We start from the raw sequence: 19669 nt of genomic DNA on the forward strand, positions 1-19669 counted from the left end.
TTTGGGTATTCTGCCATCTGATTGGCTGAGGCGTTATGAGCATGAGCTTGCTGCTTATTGGCTGCGAGTGGTGCGAGCGGTTGCAACTAGGAAGTGTTGGCAGCCATTTTGTGATTCTGTTGAAGCGACTAAGGGGAAAAAAGGGCGAATAAAAAAGGAGGAAAAAGGAGGTTAGAACACTGTGACCTCTGTGGGGTTTTTAGGGTGTGCTATACAGGGGTGCGAAGCAAACTACTCATCCCTACTGGGCTGAAAGTGCTGGGCTACAGAAATTAAATGAGGTATTGCCTAGAGTCTGATGCTGCTAAGGTGAGCTGCTGCGGGACTCGGGGATTAAAGCGTGAGGCCAAACTGTGTGTCTTATGCTGTGAAGTCAGGTGCCCTCTCCGTTGCACCACACCTGTGGAAGTAGTGTCAGCATGTGTTTATACCTACTAGGATGAACTACTGACCCCTACTGGTCTAAAAGTGCTGGGGTACGGAAAATATGTGAGGTATTGTCTAAAGTCTCATGCTGCTAAGCTGAGCTGCTGCCGGACTCGGGGATGAAAGAGTCAAAACTGTGTGTCATATGCTGTGAAGTCATGTGCTCTGGCCGCTGTGCCACATCTGTGCAAGTAGTGTCAGCATGTAGTTATACCTAATAGGAGGAACTTTTGTTTTGAATATTGTAAGTTGTGTATGGTGTTTAGGGGGTGTTATACAGTGAGTGCGAAGAGAAATGTTCGTGTATCAAATCAATTCGGTATTTGAAAAGTGCAAACTACTCACTCGTATGGGTCTGATGGCGCTGGGGGCGTAAGCTGAGCTGCTGCCGGACTCAGGGATAAAGGCGATGAACTACTGACCCCTACCGGTCTGAAAGTGTGGGGTACGGAAATTAAGTGAGGTATTTCCTAGAGTGTTATGCTGCTAAATTGAGCTGCTGCTGGACTCGGGAATGAAACTGTGAGCCCAAACTGTGTGTCCTATGCTGTGAAGTCATGTGCTCTGGGCGCTGTGCCACACCTGTCCAAGTAGTGTCAGCAATATTTTATATGTGGTAGGAGGAAGTTTTGTTTGGAACACGGTAACTTGTATATGGTGCTGGTAAGTGATCCGCAGCACTTGCAAAGGCAGTGCACCCAGGACATGCAGCAGACGTGCAAGATATAGGTGGACGTGAATGGAGTCGACCATGTGTTCGGGATGCCCTGCTATGTGTCAGTGGCTCTGCTTGTAGCTACACTGGCTTGCCGTGTGCCAGTTTTGTGGATCAAATGGCACAGCTTGGTGCAATGAGCCGGGTCTGTGTGCAATGGGTGCAGGGCAGGGTTGTGGTGGGAGTACGTGTGAAGGCCATTTCAGTCACGTTAACTACGACGAAGGACTTTTGAGTGTGGGATGTCCACTCGTTGTTCTCAAATTGGGCAGTGGGTAGTGTGGTAGACGGATGCAAATATTATCGTAACTGTCAGGGGGGCTGGATACTTGCAAGTTCCTTCTCGGAGCAGCAGATGTGTTAGCGTAAGATAGCTCAGACAAAGAACCTTTCATCCCTACAGTAACTTCTCCAGGTGCATTCAAACAGGATGTGTACAAAGGCCAGTCATGGGTGTTGTGGGATGTCTGCGACCCTGGTCATCATGGATGAGATGCCCAGGACATGGCACATGGGCAGGTTCACTGTGTGTTACGTTGCCAAACAGCTGCTCCTCCCTCCAACGAGCCCCCACACTTTTGTGCGCTGCGCTGTTGTATCCTGTACACTCCTACGGCACACCTTTGTAATGCCTATTGGTGCAAGTCCTGTGGCATTCCAATCACACCGTGACACTGCAGTTTGGAGGTGGTGCATGCAACTTTACAACATCGACTGCTGCGGCCCTTGTGGTGGACACAGCAGAACACAGAGACACACATACCGCACTTCTTGCACACGGACATGTGTGAGACACCCCGTTCCCTTTGCCGCTTGTGCATGCAGGAGGATGCATGTGTAGCTACATCTCCAGGCTCACTGCCAACACTGAGGTGACATGGTAACGTCATGCTGCAGGTAGTCATCCTCCTTAATGCCAGCATGAAGCAGGTGTAAAATCTCTGGTGCTAACGTGGCTTATCGCCGGAATTTGTTTTGCTTCGTACTTTTTGGCTTTCGTTGTGAAAGTTGTGATGTGGTTTTTTTGTGTACAGAAAAATAAACAAACTGGGCAGTGTATCCCGTCAAGATCCAGCACTATTCCCAATCAATATAAATGCAATGAGATTTCTTTATTGATTTTGTGTGTACACTGTATATGCACCCACTACCACAGTGGAATCCAATACAGGATTTTAGTAATTAAAATAGATCGCAAAGGTGCACCTCGTGTGTTTTTGCACGGGAACGCCTACTATGCATCTCACTATCAGCACTTTAATGCAACTAAAGTTGAGATAAATCTAACACACTATTCAGAAGCTGGTGCAAACTGCAGACATCACCAGTATTTCTACGTTAACTGCCCCAAAATTTAACACCATGGTGGACACCACCATATAACAGTAATAAGAACGAGAAAGAGTGACACAGCACTTAAGTAACAACCAAAAACTTTATTGAAATTTAACAAACTCAACATAAAACAACAAGGCGGAAGACTCCTGTCGGGTCCATCAATGTCGACGACACAGCCTGGAAAATAAAGCACAAAATAAGGATGTGTGTAATGCGCATATCAGAGGAGACACAGAGAAGGAGAGAAGGAAAAAAATGCCAGAGAGATAAAGAGAGTGAAGGAAAGAAAGGAAGTGAGAAAGGGAGAAGGGAGAGAGAGAGAGAGAGATAGAAGGAAAGGAAGGAAGAGAGTGAGAGAGAGAGCGAAGTGAGGGAAGTGAGAGAGAGAGAGAGAGAGAGAGAGAGACACTGCCCCCCTGTGCAGCCATGACCAAATAATTACCTGCTGCCACCAGAGTGTCTACCAGTGGGCACATCTCACAGATGTCGCTGAGTCATGAATGGCGGAGACGACATCAGCTTCTCCGCGGCCCGGCTGATCTCACACATGTCGCTGAGTCCTGAGTCATCAATGGCGGAGACCACATCAGCTTTTGGGGCCGCTAACCCTGTTTAACGCAAGTCGACGCCACGTGGTGGTAGGCCCCTGACAGCCACATCAGCTTCAGGTGGCAATAACCCTGTGCAAGTCAAGTCTGCGCCATGTGGTAGTAGGCCCCTGATGGCCATGCAGCTCAGGGTGTGACTAACCCTCTGCGCAACTCTTCATGGACACTTTATTACTCAGACCCGTGGAGCGTCCGCCATCCAGTCACCACCGGCAATAAATGATGTGACGTTGTCGATGCATTATATTTGCGTGGTCACATGGCCTGTGACGCATGCCCCAGATAGGTGTGGTGCGTGTGCAAACCTGCTCTAAGGGAGTGGCCATGAGATGTTGACAACTAGAGCACAGACCTGCACACCAACAGCGAGTACGCCTGCATCAGGTAGCTATGTGGGGGTGTGAAAACATGTTATCTCAATGGATTTTCCATAGGAAACTATAGACAAGGCTACAGGTCAAACTGCTGAATGGACATTACGCCAAATTTGGCAGGGAGCAAGTTCTTGGTCCAGAAAGCGGGCTATCTTGCATCAAGTGAAAATATAAAAGAAAGGTCTCTGGGGCAATTTAATATACCGGAGCTCTGTTTCTCCAAGATAACTCTTTCACGCTGCCTCTGCCCAACATCACCACTTCGCAGCTATGCCGTTAGAAGCCAGTCCGTTGGCTCGTAGCTCTCTACCTTTGCGAGCTAGTACGCTACTGTGCCTGTACCTCTGCGAACTACTACGGTGCTGTTCCTTTGGGAGCGGACGGCTCGTAGTACTGCGTCTGTGAGTCGAGCGAACAGGCCACAGTTGTCCCTCTGCGAGCCTGGGTGCGAACTGTTCATAAGTCACACTACATAAGCATTGAAAAGCCATTTTGTGATTCAGTCCGTCAGCTGGCATCTGTCCGAGGCATTTCTGAAAACATATCGGAGTTCTTTCTGTGAGAGATACCCCTTTCACGCTGCCTCTCCCCACATCAGCAGGTAACGCACCCTATTCCCACATTACCAACATACCCCCAACAACCTTCTTGGGCCCGGAATTGTCCCTTTGCGGTTGGACAAACAAGAATCTTAGTCATGTATAGATTTACATATAAAATATTTTATTTAAGCAAAACAACAACAAATAAAACAGAAGGGAGTCTGGTGCTGTGGTCGCTGCCACGAAGTTGAGGCTACTGTCATTCAAGACTCAGGACACAGTTCTACATGTGGAATTGGCTTGTATTGAGCAGGGTTAATGGCACCACGTGTCGCGCCTTGTGTTGTACAGGGTTAGTGGCACCACATGTCGCCGGCCTTGCATATGGAAATATGCCTGACTGATCAAAGGGAGTATGCTGCTGGGGTCGCTGCCACGGACTTGGGGTCACTGGCATTCAGGACTCAGGACACAGTTCCACATGTGGGATTGTTGGACTTGTGTTGAACAGGGTTAGTGGCACCACGTGTCGCCGGCCTTGCATATGGAAATATGCCTCACTGATCAAAGAGAGTATGCTGCTGTGGTTGCTGCCACGGACTTGGGGTCACTGTCATTCATTACTAAGGACACAGTTCTGCATGTGGGATCGGCTTGTGTTGAACAGGGTAAGTGGCACCATGTGTCAAAAATTCAAATTGCGAGCGCTGTTGCCTGCAGTGTAGACTGTTATTGAGTGTTTGTTGGCACTTTAAGATGACTTTGTTGATTGTACTAAAGCTATAACTGATATAAAAAAAAGTTCTTGAAGCAAGGATACCAAAAGGATATTATGTAGGTTTTAGGCCTGTGATAGTTACTTGCCTAGTGGACTCTGAAATTAAAGAATGAAGATTTAATTTTGATTGTGAGCCCTACTGACCGCAGTGTAGGCGTATCATGAAAAGATGAAATATGTATAGGATACTCTGTCGAAGTGTATGAGCCTGTGATGCTGCTTGGTGCGGATAGACCGCAGTGGGAGCTATGTCTCTTGCCTACTGCGTCATCTGCAATCGTGACTGTATCTGAATTGTGAGTCCTGCTGACCGTAGTGTAGGCCAGAGGTAGCGGTGAGCAAGGGCCCACAGCCACATGCACAGGTTGGTGGTCGCTGCCACGGACTTGAGGTCACAGCCATTCAGGACTCAGGACACAGTTCCATATGTGGGATCGGCTTGTGTTGAACAGGATTAGTGGCACCACATGCCGCCGGCCTTGCATATGGAAATATGCCTAACTGATCAAAGGAAGTATGCTGCTGTGGTCGCTGCCAAGGACTTGGAGTCACTGTCATTCAGGACTCTGGACACAGTTACACATGTGGGATCGGCTTGTGTTGAACAGGGTTAGTGGCACCACGTGTCGCCGGCTTTGCATATGGAAATATGCCTAACTGATCAAAGGGAGTATGCTGCTGTGGTCGCTGCCACGGACTTGGGGTCACTGCCATTCAGGACTCAGGATACAGTTAAGCATGTGGGATCGGCTTGTGTTGAACAGGGTTAGTGGCACCACATGTCGCTGGCCTTGAATATGGAAATTTGCCTAACTGACCAAAGGGAGTAATGCTGCTGAGGTCGGTGCCACGGCCTTGGGGTCACTGCCATTCAGGACTCAGGACACAGTTACACATGTGGGATCAGCTTGTGTTGAACAGGGTTAGTGGCACCACGTGTCACCAGCCTTGCATATGGAAATATGTCTAACTGATCAAAGTGAGTATGCTGCTGTGGTCACTGCCACGGACTTGGGGTCACTGTCATTCAGGAGTCAGGACACAGTTACACATGTGGGATCTGCTTGTGTTGAACAGGCTTAGTGGCACCACGTGTCGCCGGTCTTGCATATGGAAATATGCCTAACTGAGCAAAGGGAGTATGCTGCTGTGGTCACTGCCATGGACCTGGGGTCACTGCCATTCAGGACTCAGGACACAGTTACACCTGTGGGATCGTTTGGCTTGTGTTGAACAGGGTTAGTGGCACCCCTGTCGCCGGCTTGTGTTGAAGAGGGTTAGTGGCACCATGTGTTGCGGCTTACGTTGAATTCTGCCTGAATAAGTCCACGTGGTGATGACTTGTGGTGCAGTGAGTTAGTGAATCCTTAAGCACTCAGCGTGTGCGCACCCTGCAATGATGCGTGGTCCGCGCCGGCCTCACTGGTAGCAATGTCTTTTCATGCTTTTAAAGAATCTTCATAGCAGTCAAAATCTCCAAGTAATTCCATTTCAGTTCTCCAAGGTTTGAAGAGTTGGAGAAGAGCTAAATAGAAAAACTCTCTCTTATCTGGAGTATCAAAACTAAATTTCCTGTGATTAATCAACTTGTCTTTGGCATTCTTTAAGAAACATCCATCAGATCCAATTACAGCATATTTCCCTTCATTTATTTTCTCTGTAACATTTTTTTCTAAAACTATAATGTTGCAGTATTTCATATAGACCTATGTTTTCCAGGTATGGACTTCTATTTGGATAGTATGCAAGGAACAGGAATTGAGTTATCTGCAACATATTGTATGTCCATATTTGCATTCCACATCTTCAATATTACTGGATTGTAATCATTAAGGGTACTTTGATTCTTCTGTTCTTTTTATATTATAAGTATTTTTGAGTGATTTTCTAGTGATAGTATGCCTTACTGCTGAGTGCTGACATAAAACTGTTCTCTCTTCCTTGCGATTTCTTGTGTTGCACTGAGTTAGTAGCACCTTTGGCGCTCAGTGTGTACGTACCCTGCAATGATTCGTTGTCCGGGAGGGCCACATTCAGAGCAATGTCTATTGTCTATTGAATTCTGCCTCAGTAAGGCGACGTGTCAATGTCTTGTGGTGCACTGAGTTAGTAGTACCTTTGGCGCTCAGCGTGTACATACCCTGCAATGATGCGTTGTCCGGGAGGGCCGCATTCGGAGCAATGTTGTTTGTCTATTGAATTCTGCCTCAGTAAGGCGACGTGTCGAGGTCTTGTGGTGCATTGAGTTAGTAGTACCTTTGGCGCTCAGCGTGTACGCACCCTTCGATGATGTTTTGACCGGGGGGCTGCTCACAGACCAATGTGTTTTGTCTATTGAGTTCTGCCATGGTAAGGCCACGTGGCGATGACTTGTGGTGCACTGAGTTAGTGGCATCTGAAGTACTCAGCGTGGATGCACCCTGCGATGATGCGTGGCCCGAGAGGGCCGCACTGGTAGCAATGTATCTTGCATACTGCACTGTGTCATCTGCAATCGGTACTCCATTTGAATTGTGAGGTCTGCTGTCCGCAGTGTAGATCGAAGACAGTAGTCTGTACAGACATAAGTCTGCGGTGCTGTGCCGCTGAGTTCACAGGGGGCCTGTGTCGAGGAGAGCCGCGGTCATGGTCTTCACAGTTCACAAGTGAACCATGCCCACAGCACCGGCCTATTTATTCACACTCCTACGCTGAAGTGGCGTACATCGGACCAGCCCACTCCCGTTACCTTTATGCTTACAGGGGGGGACGATACAGCTACATGACTGAGATCATCCCTAGTGTTTGACGTAACATGGTTGGGTCCACTGTCCACAACACTACAAGCACCATTAGTATTTGTGCACATGGAGAGGCGTGTGTTCTGCATACTTAGATGTGTCCAGCACATCACCACTACCCATTGCATTCTGTGCATTGTTATTCATGGGTGAATTGCTTTCTTCACATATAGTTTGTTCACACCTGTCCCAATATTCAGCTATTGTGTGGCTGAGGGGCCATGCCGTTTTCAGAAGGTTTGGTTGGGTATAAGTGATGTCATTTGAGATGTCATCAGTGATGTCATCAGTGATGTCACTGACCATGTCATGAATGATGTAATATGTGACGTCATCAGCTGTGCATTGTTGGGGCGTGAGTTATAGTTAGCTGAACTAACTATAACACCGGAATTTCTATGGTTTTGTACGAGTGAAATGTCCAACTAACTATAACGTTCCTGAAACCTATGGTTTTTTCAGTGAATTTCTATGGTTTTTTAAATGCTAATTTCTAACTATAACGTGCCTGAAACCTATGGTTATTTAGTGAATTTATATGTTTTTTAAAATGCTTATTTCTAACTATAACGTGCCTGAAACCTATGGTTTTGTCAGTGAATTTCAAAGGTTTTTTAAATGAAAATGTGTAAGTCTAATGTACCTCAATCCTTTGTTTTTTTATTTTCTATACATATATATATATATTAAAAAAATTGTGAATAATTTTTAGTTAGGAAAACTATATTCATTCTTTTTTTTTTGTAATTGTATACAGAAGTTGCGCACCCTTTGCACATCCTACACGATGGCTGCGTGCATTCCGGTAGCCATTTTGTAAAGTCGCACTGGGGTCGGGACTTTGGCGTAATTTGTAAAATATGAAATACCTTTAAATTAATTATAAATAAAAGATTTCCTTTAAGTGTTAAAATCTAAGTCTAAGTCTAAATGTAATAATGAAAGTATTTTTAAAGTATTATTTTCAACATAATTTCGACTAAAGAAAAGTTACGAAATGCGCGGTGTAGCCGCTTACTGTGCACAACATCTCCCCACGAGTATTTCCGGGGTCGTGCCATGATCGCGCTGAGATCGAGCTGAAATCGAGACTTCGGCGGACTTTTAAAGTTGAAAAAATTACAATAGAAAGTTTGAATATGATATAAGACTGAACAGTTTTGCTAATACACTTAATAAAAGTTTATAGTGTATAGTGATATATATAATTTTCGCGGGTGCGCGAAGGGTGCGTGACGAGTGTGTGCACCGTACGCGACTTCATGTCAGCAAAAGAAAAAAGGAATCTGATTGGTTGAAATCAATTTCATTGTGAAAGAGGGAGGATCCATCCTTCTGATATTTCCCTTACTTTTTTGTCCTTTATAGAAGACCTGTTTCTTGCTTCTCTTTATATTGAAATACATTTTTTGTGTGTTTGTTTATTTTTAATACAACTATGGCTTCTAGTATTGACGAAGTTGATCCACTTGCAGTAGAGGAGGAAGAACAGATGGTGCAACAGAAGAAGAAAAGGAAGGAAAGCATTGTTTGGTCATTTTTAACTGTACAAGAGGACCTGCGATGGATGCCGCTTCTGCCTCCCGTAACCTAGAACGGCACAGTAGGGTCAAACTGCGGTGGGACGCACACTCATTGACATCTCATGCCACTGCTCCACATTTCGGGGAGGACGCTTTCCATTAGCTGTGTTTTCTGATGACGTGTCGCGCCGGCCCCATCCAACAACAGAACTCCTTTAGATAGAAACCGACTCTTCCACTCTCTCACCGGAACTGAAACCAGGCCACGCGGACACTTTCACAATACAACAGCCGGGAATGTATTTTTCGGTAAAAAAACACATTCCTTCCTCCTAATCAAATAAAAGACTCACTGAAGAACAGGGGCCAGTTTCGATCGGTAAACAGCTGTTACAACAACTTTTTTACTGCGCAATACCATTACAACGCATGCATTAGCATGCATGCGTTTTACATCGCAAAATCATTACTATGCATTTTTTTAGAACGCATGGTCATTTACCAAGCAAGCCTTTACAATGAATTTCACTGTAAAGGTATGTATGGTAAATGACCATGCGTTCTAAAACAATGTAGACGATCCATGTCATTGTAAGGACACATAGACTGTTTCGTTTCCTCACAACGACATGCACAGCCCCTCAAAGACGATGTGAAGCAGGAAACATGAGGAGTGACAGGTAAGGGGGATTGGGCATGGGATAGGGGTTACTTTTCTAGGGTGTTTGGGTAGTGTAGGGGGTCGTGCTGGGGGTAGTGTTTTAGGGTTTAGGGTACCGCAGTGGTGTTTGGATAGCGTAGTGGGTCATGCGGGGGGTAGATTTAGGCTTTAGGGTAGCGCCGTGGTGTTTGGGTAGTGTAGGGGGTCATGCTGGGGGTAGTGTTTTAGGGTTTAGGGTAGCACAGTGGTGTTTGGGTAGTGTAGGGGGTCGTGCTGAGGTTAGTGTTTTAGGGTTTAGGGTAGCGCAGTGGTGAATGGGTAGTGTAGGGGTAGTGCTGGGGGTAGTGTTTTAGGGTTTAGGGTAGCACAGTGGTGTTTAATGTAGTGTTGGGGATAGTGCTGGGGTAGTGTTTTAGGGTTTAGGGTAGCTCCCTGGTGTTTGTGTAGTGTAGGGAGTCATACTGGGGGTAGTGTTTTAGGGTTTAGCGGAGTGCAGTGGTGTTTGTGTAGTGTAGGGGGTCGTGCTTGGAGTAGATTTAGGGTTTACGGTAGTGCAGTGGTGTTTGTATAGTGTAGGGGGTTGTGCTGGCGAAAGTGTTTTAGGGTTTAGTGTAGTGCAGTGGTGTTTGTGTAGTGTAGGGGGTAGTGTTTTAAGGTTTAGGGTAGTGCAGTGGTGTTTGGGTAGTGTAGGGGATCGTCATGCTGGGGGTAGTGTTTTAGGGCATTGCAGTGATATTTGGGTAGAGTTGGGGGCCGTGCTGGGGTAGTGACCGCCAGTAGATAATATATTATCTACTGGCGGTCACCAGTAGATAGTTATAGTTAGGACCGAGTTCCCATAGGAAATCTGAAAATTCTATTTTGAATAACTTTGGTGCCGGTTGACTTATCTTCGTGAAACTTTCAAAACGAATGGGGCGCTCCGCTCAGCTCCTACCCTGAAAGTCTCGGGTTGATTCGTCAAGTGGGGGCTGAGAAAATAGGGGGGTCCCAAAACGCGTTTTCCCCATGCATTTTCCCATAGGACCTCTAGTCGAAGGTACAGCCCGAACGGCTGAACAGAATTACTTGTAAGTTGGCAAAGAGGTAGTCCTCAGGTCAGGCATGTGCCTTTTGTTTAAATGCTGTAAATCCGTTCAGTAGTTCCTGAGAAAATCAAAAGTAAAATCACATATATATCTGGGCGGAGCCTAACCACACATCTCATCGTGATATCTGATTGGCTGTCAGCACTTCATCCAAGAAGTGTTGGCAGCCATCTTGGGACCAATATACATGATAGCACCTCATTAAAAAGCATTGCAGTTAATAGAAGGTTTTAAGACTTTAGTTACATTATAAATCATTTGTTGATGGTACCACACTCATTTTAGGAATTGTGGTATGTTCTAAGGTGATTTTACCATGTGAAAAAGCCTTCTGCTGTGATATCATGAATCATGTTTGAGATAAAACTATTTTCTCATGCCTTTCCCACATAGGTTTGGAAGGTGATCTATAAGCTAACTAAGAGCATATTTTCTGTAAATTCACATTATCTTTCTCAGTTATGTGAGAATGAAGTCTGACATTCTCAGTAAAACATGTACATCCAACAAGGGCAGAGACTGTCAGTTGATTCCTTTGTGTTCTACTGCAGCTTCCCAGAGTGTTCTAAAGAACAACTAGAGCGCTAACAGTCCTACTTATGACAAACGTATGGCACACCTGAAGCAATCTTGGTTGGAATAAAGTGGTAATTCTTAAAACATTTAATTTAAAAAGGAACAAAATGAGGGGGTTCATTTTGCCATAGAAAGTATGATTAGTGCTGCAGAAAGAAAAATGAGGGCACATTTTGAGTGACTTCTCAAATCCTCTTCTATTTCATTAAAAAATTCTGACATGCAGACTGAAACATGCACTTTCAATACCAGCAGCAGACTTCCCTGGTGAGCAGTAGCTTTACTGCAGTGATCTAATAAGCAACTAGAGTGCTAACATTCTGAATTTATGGCAAATTTGTGACACGTCTGAATGCTTTCTTGATGGAATCAAAGAAAAAACTGAAAGTATTTCCTACTGAGGAGACTGCAGTAAATGAGGAAATTAGGAAACTTCATAACAAATAAATCTCCCAAGATGGCCACCAGAGACAAAGGAGCCCAAATGTAGCCCAAATATCACCCAGATGTAGCCCAAGTATAGCCCAATAACAGAATGTTCCAGAGTGTTCTAACGAACAACTAGAGCGCTAACAGTCTTACTTATGACAAAAGTATGGCACACCTGAAGCCATCTTGATTGGAATAAAGTGGTAACACTTAAAACATTTAATTTACAAAGGAACAAAATGAGGGGGTTCATTTTGCCATAGAAATTATGATTAGTTCTGCAGAAAGAAAAATGAGGGCACATTTTGACTTCTCAAATCCTCTTCTATGTCATAAAAAAATTCTGACATGCAGACTGAAACATGCACTTTCAATACCAGCAGCAGACTTCCCTGGTGGGCAGTAGCTTTACTAGAGTGATCTAATGAGCAACTAGAGTGCTAACATTCAGAATTTATGGCAAATGTGTGACACATCTGAATGCCTTCTTGATGGAACCAAAATAAAAAACTGAAAGTATTCCCACTGAGGAGACTGCAGTAAATGAGGAAATTAGGAAACTTCATAACAAATAAATCTCCCAAGATGGCCACCAGAGACAAAAGAGCCCAAATGTAGCCCAAATATCACCCAGATGTAGCCCAAGTATAGCCTAATGACAGAATGTCCCAGAGTGTTCTTAAGAACAACTAGAGCGCTTACTGTCTTACTTATGACAAAAGTATGGCACACCTGAAGCCATCTTGATTGGAATAAACTGGTAACACTTAAAACATTTAATTTAAAAAGGAACACAATGAGGGGGTTCATTTTGCCATAGAAATTATGATTAGTGCTGAAGAAAGAAAAATTAGGGCACATTTTGAGTGACTTCTCAAATCCTCTTCTATTTCTTTAAAAAATTCTGATATGCAGACTGAAACATGCACTTTTAATACCAGCAGCAGACTTCCGTGGTGAGCAGTAGCTTTACTACAGTGATCTAATGAGCAACTAGAGTGCTAACATTCAGAATTTATGGCAAATGTGTGACATATCTGAATACCTTCTTGATGGTATCAAAGTAAAAAACTGAAAGCATTTCCTACTGAGGAGACTGCAGTAAATGAGGTAATTAGGAAACTTCATAACAAATAAATCTCCCAAGATGGCCACCAGACACAAAAGAGACTAAATGCAGCACAAATATCACCCAGATGTAGCCCACATGTAGCCCAATGACAGAAGTGTGCAAAACACGTATTTTTTGTGTATTTGCAGTTTTATATAGTGCAGACTTGTCAGGTATTGGAATGCTTTACATGAGCATTGGTTACATCACACAAGATCAAATTCATTTTGGTTGTAGACATGGGGAGATTAAGTGATTTGACCACAATCAGAGAATGTTGAGCTGAAGCAGAAACTCCAACCTGGTTCCCCAGTTGCAAAGTCTGCAGCTCTGGAAGTAACACCACATCCACTCGCCAAGGTGCAATATTTAATCAAGTTGTCAACTGGATAAAAAACATAAAGATTACAAATAATTTAAAAGTTCTTTGTCGCTATTTGAAAACTCAGAAAATATGTCCTCATTTTAGTTTTTTAGAGCACTAACCATAATTTTGATGCAAATAAGACCCTCTCATATATGTAATTTCTAAAGGAAACACTCTAGGTATTACAGTTTTGATTACATCAAGATGAAGTCAGGCGTTCCACACTTTTGTAATAAATATAGAATGTTAGCAATCTAGTTGTTCATTGGGATACTGTTGAGAGGCAGAGGCCAGGGGCACGGACTCTGAAAATTGAAGGCAGGTAGGAGAGTGCAGAGTCAACAATTTGACCACACTGGGCAGGCAGGAAGGGCAGTGGCAGCACAACAGACTATGGAGGGCAGTGGAAAGGGGGGCAGGGGCAACAAACCAACAATACAGGACTGGCAATAGAGGCTGTGGTGATATAATAGACCATTGTGGGCAGAAGGAAGAGGCAGTGGTAGTACAACCATACATGCCAACAGACCCGTTTCAGCCAGGAAACGTCCAATGTGTTTAAGCTCAAATAGGCTTTATTTGATCTGTCTCCTGTCTACAATCTCCTCTTTTTCAATGTAACTCAAAGGGGAAAATCAATACCCCAGTTTTTTTTTCAAAATCTCCCTCTTACCAAGTTCAAAATGTTCGCAAGTATGGTACATTGAATCATGGTAGGCAGGAGGAATTGGGGTAGGGACATGGACTCGGATAACAGAGGACAGGAGGGGCATGGAGAGGTGCACCAAACTGACCCTACAGGGCAGGCATCAGGGTTTGCAGCAGCACAATACACCACACAGCGCATGCGGGACGGGAGTGCAGCACAACAATCCATAGAAAGCAAAAGGGAGGGGACAAGACCATGCACATGGACAACAGAGAACAGATGGGAAAGAGGCAATGGTAGCTAGCTGACCATAATGGACAGACAGGAGAGAAAGCTGCAGCATAACAGACCATAAAGGGCAGGAGGGACGGATCAGGGGCATTACAATGGAACAGACTAGCCAGGAGGGAGGGAATAGGGGGTCTGCACATGGAAACAGAGGGATGGGGGCAAGGTGGCGGGGCAGGAGCAGCAAGGTGACCATGGTGGTCAGGCAGGATGGGCACTAGAAACAAGACACACCATGGAGAGCAACAATGAGACTATGGTGGCATACACACAGACCATTGAGGGAAGGTGGGAGGGGGTCAGGGGCAGCTAGCTGACCACACAGGGAAGGTGGGAGGGGCCATGGCAGCACAGAAGACCATGCATGGCAAGCGGGAGGGTTAGTGGCAGCACAATGGCTATGATGGGCAAGAAGGAGGGTGCAGGGGCATGCACAAAGGACCATGGAGGATAGAAGGGAGGGTCAGAACCTGGGCACAGACAAGAGAGTTCAGGGGAAGGGGCCTCACAACAGACCGCGCGGGGCAGGCAGGAGGAGCAGTTGCAGCACAACAGATCAGGGAGGGCAGAAGGGTGTGGCAGTAAAATGGACCATGGAGGACAGGAGAAAGCGAACAGGGGCATGGCATGTGGACAGGCAGGGTGGAGGTGGCAGGGATAGGCTACAGTCATCTGACAATGCTAGGCAGGTGGGAGGGGAGTGGCAGCTCAACAGAACACTCAGAGCAGATAGGAGTGGCAGGTCCATGGAACATAGTGGGCAAAAAGGATGGAGCAGGGGCATGCACAAAGACATCGGAGGGCAGGGGGAAGGAGAATAGGGGCAGCAAGCTAAGCACAGAGGCTAAGCAGGAGGTCAATGATGGGCCATAGAATTGGGCAATGGAGGGCAGGAGGAGTGGACTGGTACATCATGCTAAATGGAGGGCAGTGGCAGCACATCAGACCATGCATGGCAGGAGGGAGGAGGCTAGTCCATGGATTCAGACAACAGAGGATAGGGTGGAGGTGGATGGGGCAGCAAGCTAACTGTTCAGAGAAGGTGGGTATTAGGAACTTTATTGTTTTTAAAATGTGTGTCTGTGCGAACTACTTAAAATATGAACAAGTATGCAGCATAATCTCACTTTTATTCAGGAAGAAGAGGACGTTTGTGACTGTGACTCCGGGCTCACTTGGCAGAAACACCCCCTGACCCTCCACCCCAATCGCAAAATGTAATGCCCGTGAAAAGGGTAGGTGGACGCAGTGTTATATAGAACATAGTCCTGAGAGCAAGATTGAAAATGAAAACTAGATTTAGTATACGGTATAAACCATGCACCAAAAAGTGTGATATAAGATGAACCGGGCGTGAAATATAATATGCAATACATTGTGCGCAGTGACAGATTCATTGGAGAGCGCGAGATAGCACAGGGACTAGCGCGTGCTATGCGATATGCGCCTTGGAGTGTAATATGCACAGGGCAGTGTTGTGTAACATGACTAGTCTCTAAAGTTGTAATATAAAATATGTGTTGGGGAGTGTAACGTTGCATATGCACTGTGACAAAGATATGGATCCCAGATTGTAATATGTATGGCATAGCGCTGTGCGTTATAACATACACATCGAGGAAGGCACGTTAGATGGGGCAATATAACCTGTGCGAAGGCAAGTGTGGCATGACATATTCACGGGGTGGTGTTACAGTGCACATGGGCTAGAGAGTGTCATAGCATATGCACTAGCTGGTGGAATACAACGCAGAGGTGTGAGGCAATCTGCGGGCACTGGTGGGTGTAACACAGCATTGGGCTCAGCCAGGAGCACGCTGTGACTCTCAAGTGAGGTTAGTCTCCTTTCCAGAGAGTAAAATAAAAAGTATTACACATCCGGCGGTGGATGTGTTTTTTATTAACCGTGAGGGGGGTTTCTTGCATATTTTGGTCGAATTTTTGTTGAATTCCCTTTGAATGGCTTGGTGTGCGTGTATATTAAATGTGCCCGTCAATAGCTACCCATGTTTGTATAAATAAACGACAAGGGTGTCTACTTGGAGAGTACCCACCGGCGGGGGTGCCGGGATTTGGCACGGTAGAGCGTCAGACACGTCAGAGCTTCACTAGCGGTGTAAATACATTCCATGTGGATTCATTCTATGCATAGTCGCCTTTTAATGAATATCACGCAAATCGTCATGGTGATAGGTACATACGGTTTGTCCAGCATGTCCTAGGTGTTTCTATAAATATATATATTTTTAAAATATTAACAAAACAAAGGCCGGCCCCGGGGATGGGGTCCCCGGATCCATAAGTGGCCTGAGGAGGGGGGCAACGCAGCCCCCTCATAAAGAATTTAAATTAAAAAAAGGCCATGACCCGGGGGTTGGGGTCCCTGGGGCCGATTAAGGCCTTGGGAGGGCCAAATTAATTTTTTTCAACAAAAAAAATTAGGGTGCAGGCCCTGGGGGATGGGGTCCCCAGGGCCAGTAAATTAGAATAATAAGGGGGGGCCACACAGCCCTCCTTCTTAAAAAAATAAAATAAATAAAAGACCAGCATCGCGCTGGAGGCCACGCCCCCTCCTTGCAGCACTCTGCAAACGCACTCCCTGGCCAGTTGTAAGTTGGGGAATTAATTCCCCTTCAATACTGAGGGTCCCTGAGGGCCAACTAGCCCAACAGGTATCTCCAGTGTGCGCCAGGCAGCTGCGTTGCAGACAGGTGTTCTGAGGCCACGCCCCTTTTTACACCTCTATGCAACGCAGCTCTGTGGCGCTTACTGGAGGTACCTAGTGGGCTAGTTTGACCCTAGGGACCCTTAGGATTCAAGGGGACTTAATCTCTCAAATTAGAACGGCCACAGGGCGCGTTTAAACAGTGGTGAAGGGAGGGGACGGGGCCTGAGGTGACGTGTGCAAACACGCCCTGTGGCGCGTTTTAAGTTGGGGAAATAATTCCCTTTCAATTCTGAGGGACCCTGGGGGCCAACTAGCCCACCAGGTGCTTCCAGTAAGTGCCAATGCTCTGCGTTGCAGAGAGGTGGTGCAGGCCGTGCCCCTTTTTACACCTCTCTGCAATGGCGCTTACTGGACGTACCAAGTGGGCTATTTTGCCCCTAGGGATCCTCAGGATTCAAGGGAACTTAATCTCCCAACTTAAAAAATGGCCACAGGGCATGTTTACACAGTGGGGAAGGAAGGGGACGGGGCCTGAGGTGACGTGTGCAAACACGCCCTATGGCGCGTTTTAAGTTGGGGAAATAATTCCCCTTCAATCCTGAGGGCCCTTGGGGGATAACTAGCCCACCAGGTGCTTCCAGTAAGCGCCACTGAGCTGCGTTGCAGAGAGGTGGTCCAGGCCATGACACTTTTTACACCTCTCTGCAATGCAGCTCTGTGGCGCATACTGGAGGTACCTAGTGGGCTAGTTGGACCCTAGGGACCCTCAGGATTCAAATGAACTTAATCTCCCAACTAAAAACGGCCACAGGGCGTGTTTACACAGTGGTGAAGGGAGGGGACGGGGCCTGAGCTAACCTTTGCAAACAAGCCCTGTGGCACGTTTTAAGTTGGGGAAATAATTCCCCTTCAATCCTGAGGGCCCCTGGGGGCTAACTAGCCCACCAGGTGCTTCCAGTAAGCGCCACTGAGCTGCGTTGCAGAGAGGTGGTCCAAGCTGTGCCACTTTTTACACCTCTCTGCAACGCAGCTCTGTGGCGCTTACTGGAGGTACCTAGTGGTCTAGTTGGACCCTCAGGATTCAAGGGGAATTAATCTCCCAACTTAAAACGGCCACAGGGCGTGTTTACACTGTGGGGAAGTGAGGGGGCGGGGCCTGAGGTGACGTGTGCAAACACGCCCTGTGGCGCGTTTTAAGAGGTAGTTTTAATCCCCTGCCCTATTATATACTAGTGGCTTACAGAGGAGGTCATGCTGATCACAGGGGGACCCCAACGCATAGTGTTCCCTAGTGTATGTAGGAGTTTTCACTGTATTCTGAGTGTCTTTTAGCATAGCACTGGCTCTAGGACTGGTTAGTCAGACTCAGTTACCACCAGTATCCGTCTGAAAAAGTTGAGGGTACAGGATGATTTTGCAACAAGGCTTCTTTCTGCTCTTCTGTTTGTTCTTTCTGCACGTTATCCTTCTTCCTGCACTTTTCTTCGTCTTTGAGGACTTCTGTTGCTTCTTTCTGCATTTCTTTTTTTTCTTTCTGTGCGTTTTTTCTTCTTTCTTCACATGTCCTATCTCTGTAGGCATAGTTAGAAATTAGCATTTAAAAAACCATTGAAATTCACTGAAAAAACCATAGGTTTCAGGCACGTTATAGTTAGGAATTAGCATTTAAAAAACCTTAGAAATTCACTGAAAAAACCATAGGTTTCAGGGGCGTTATAGTTAGCTGGAATTTTCACTCGTACAAAACCATTGAAATTCCCCCGTTATAGTTAGTTCAACTAACTATAACTCGCGCGCCCACAATGCACTGCTGATGACGTCACATATTACATCACTCATGACATGGTCAGTGACATCACTCATGACATCACTGATGACATCTCAAATGACATCACTAATGACATCACTGATGACATCATCCTTGCAATAGGGTTGCAGACCTCCTCTTCCCTTAATATAACCTTTGATACACACATTCAAAAATAGAAACTACAATGTTCAAAACAATGGACATACCAATACCAGTTACAACAACCTATTCAGTAATTCTAAGATCCACATACACATCCACTCATTCACCAACAGTCCTATACAGTCACTCATACATGTACTCACTCATCATATGTACTCACACACCTATACATCGTGTTACACAATGCCACGCATCCATAGAGTTACTCACACACATAGTCACTCATGCTAATAAAGTATCAAACATCCATTTACTTGCATATACAGTTATACACACACCACCACACTTATTTCTACAGAAACTTACACATACTTAGTCTTTTAAACAATCACTTATAGAAGCATACTTATTCATACAGGAACTCTTTCAATCTCTCACTCTCACATATACTCACTTATATACACCAATAGTCACATATACTAGTTTAAAACATATGTAGTTACTCATAAAGACACTATTGAGACAGTCTATCATTCACTAACACACCCATGCACACACTCATCCACCCATACAGTCCTGCACACATGCTGTCTTCAACACATACAAACAGTGAGTCACTCATTCATGCACCTATGCACTACGTAATACCCCCCACCGAACCATACAGACACTCAGACACTCATACTGATACTCAAAAAAACTAATAACCTATATAGACACTCATGTAGCTACTCACCAACCCATGCAGCCACTTATACACAAAGTGAGAGACTAATACAGATATTTACACATTTAAACATTACTCACTAAGTCATGTATTCACTAAGATACACTTA

Source organism: Triturus cristatus, chromosome 4_2, assembly GCF_964204655.1.
Source record: "Triturus cristatus chromosome 4_2, aTriCri1.1, whole genome shotgun sequence".
Taxonomy (NCBI): Eukaryota; Metazoa; Chordata; class Amphibia; order Caudata; family Salamandridae; genus Triturus; species Triturus cristatus.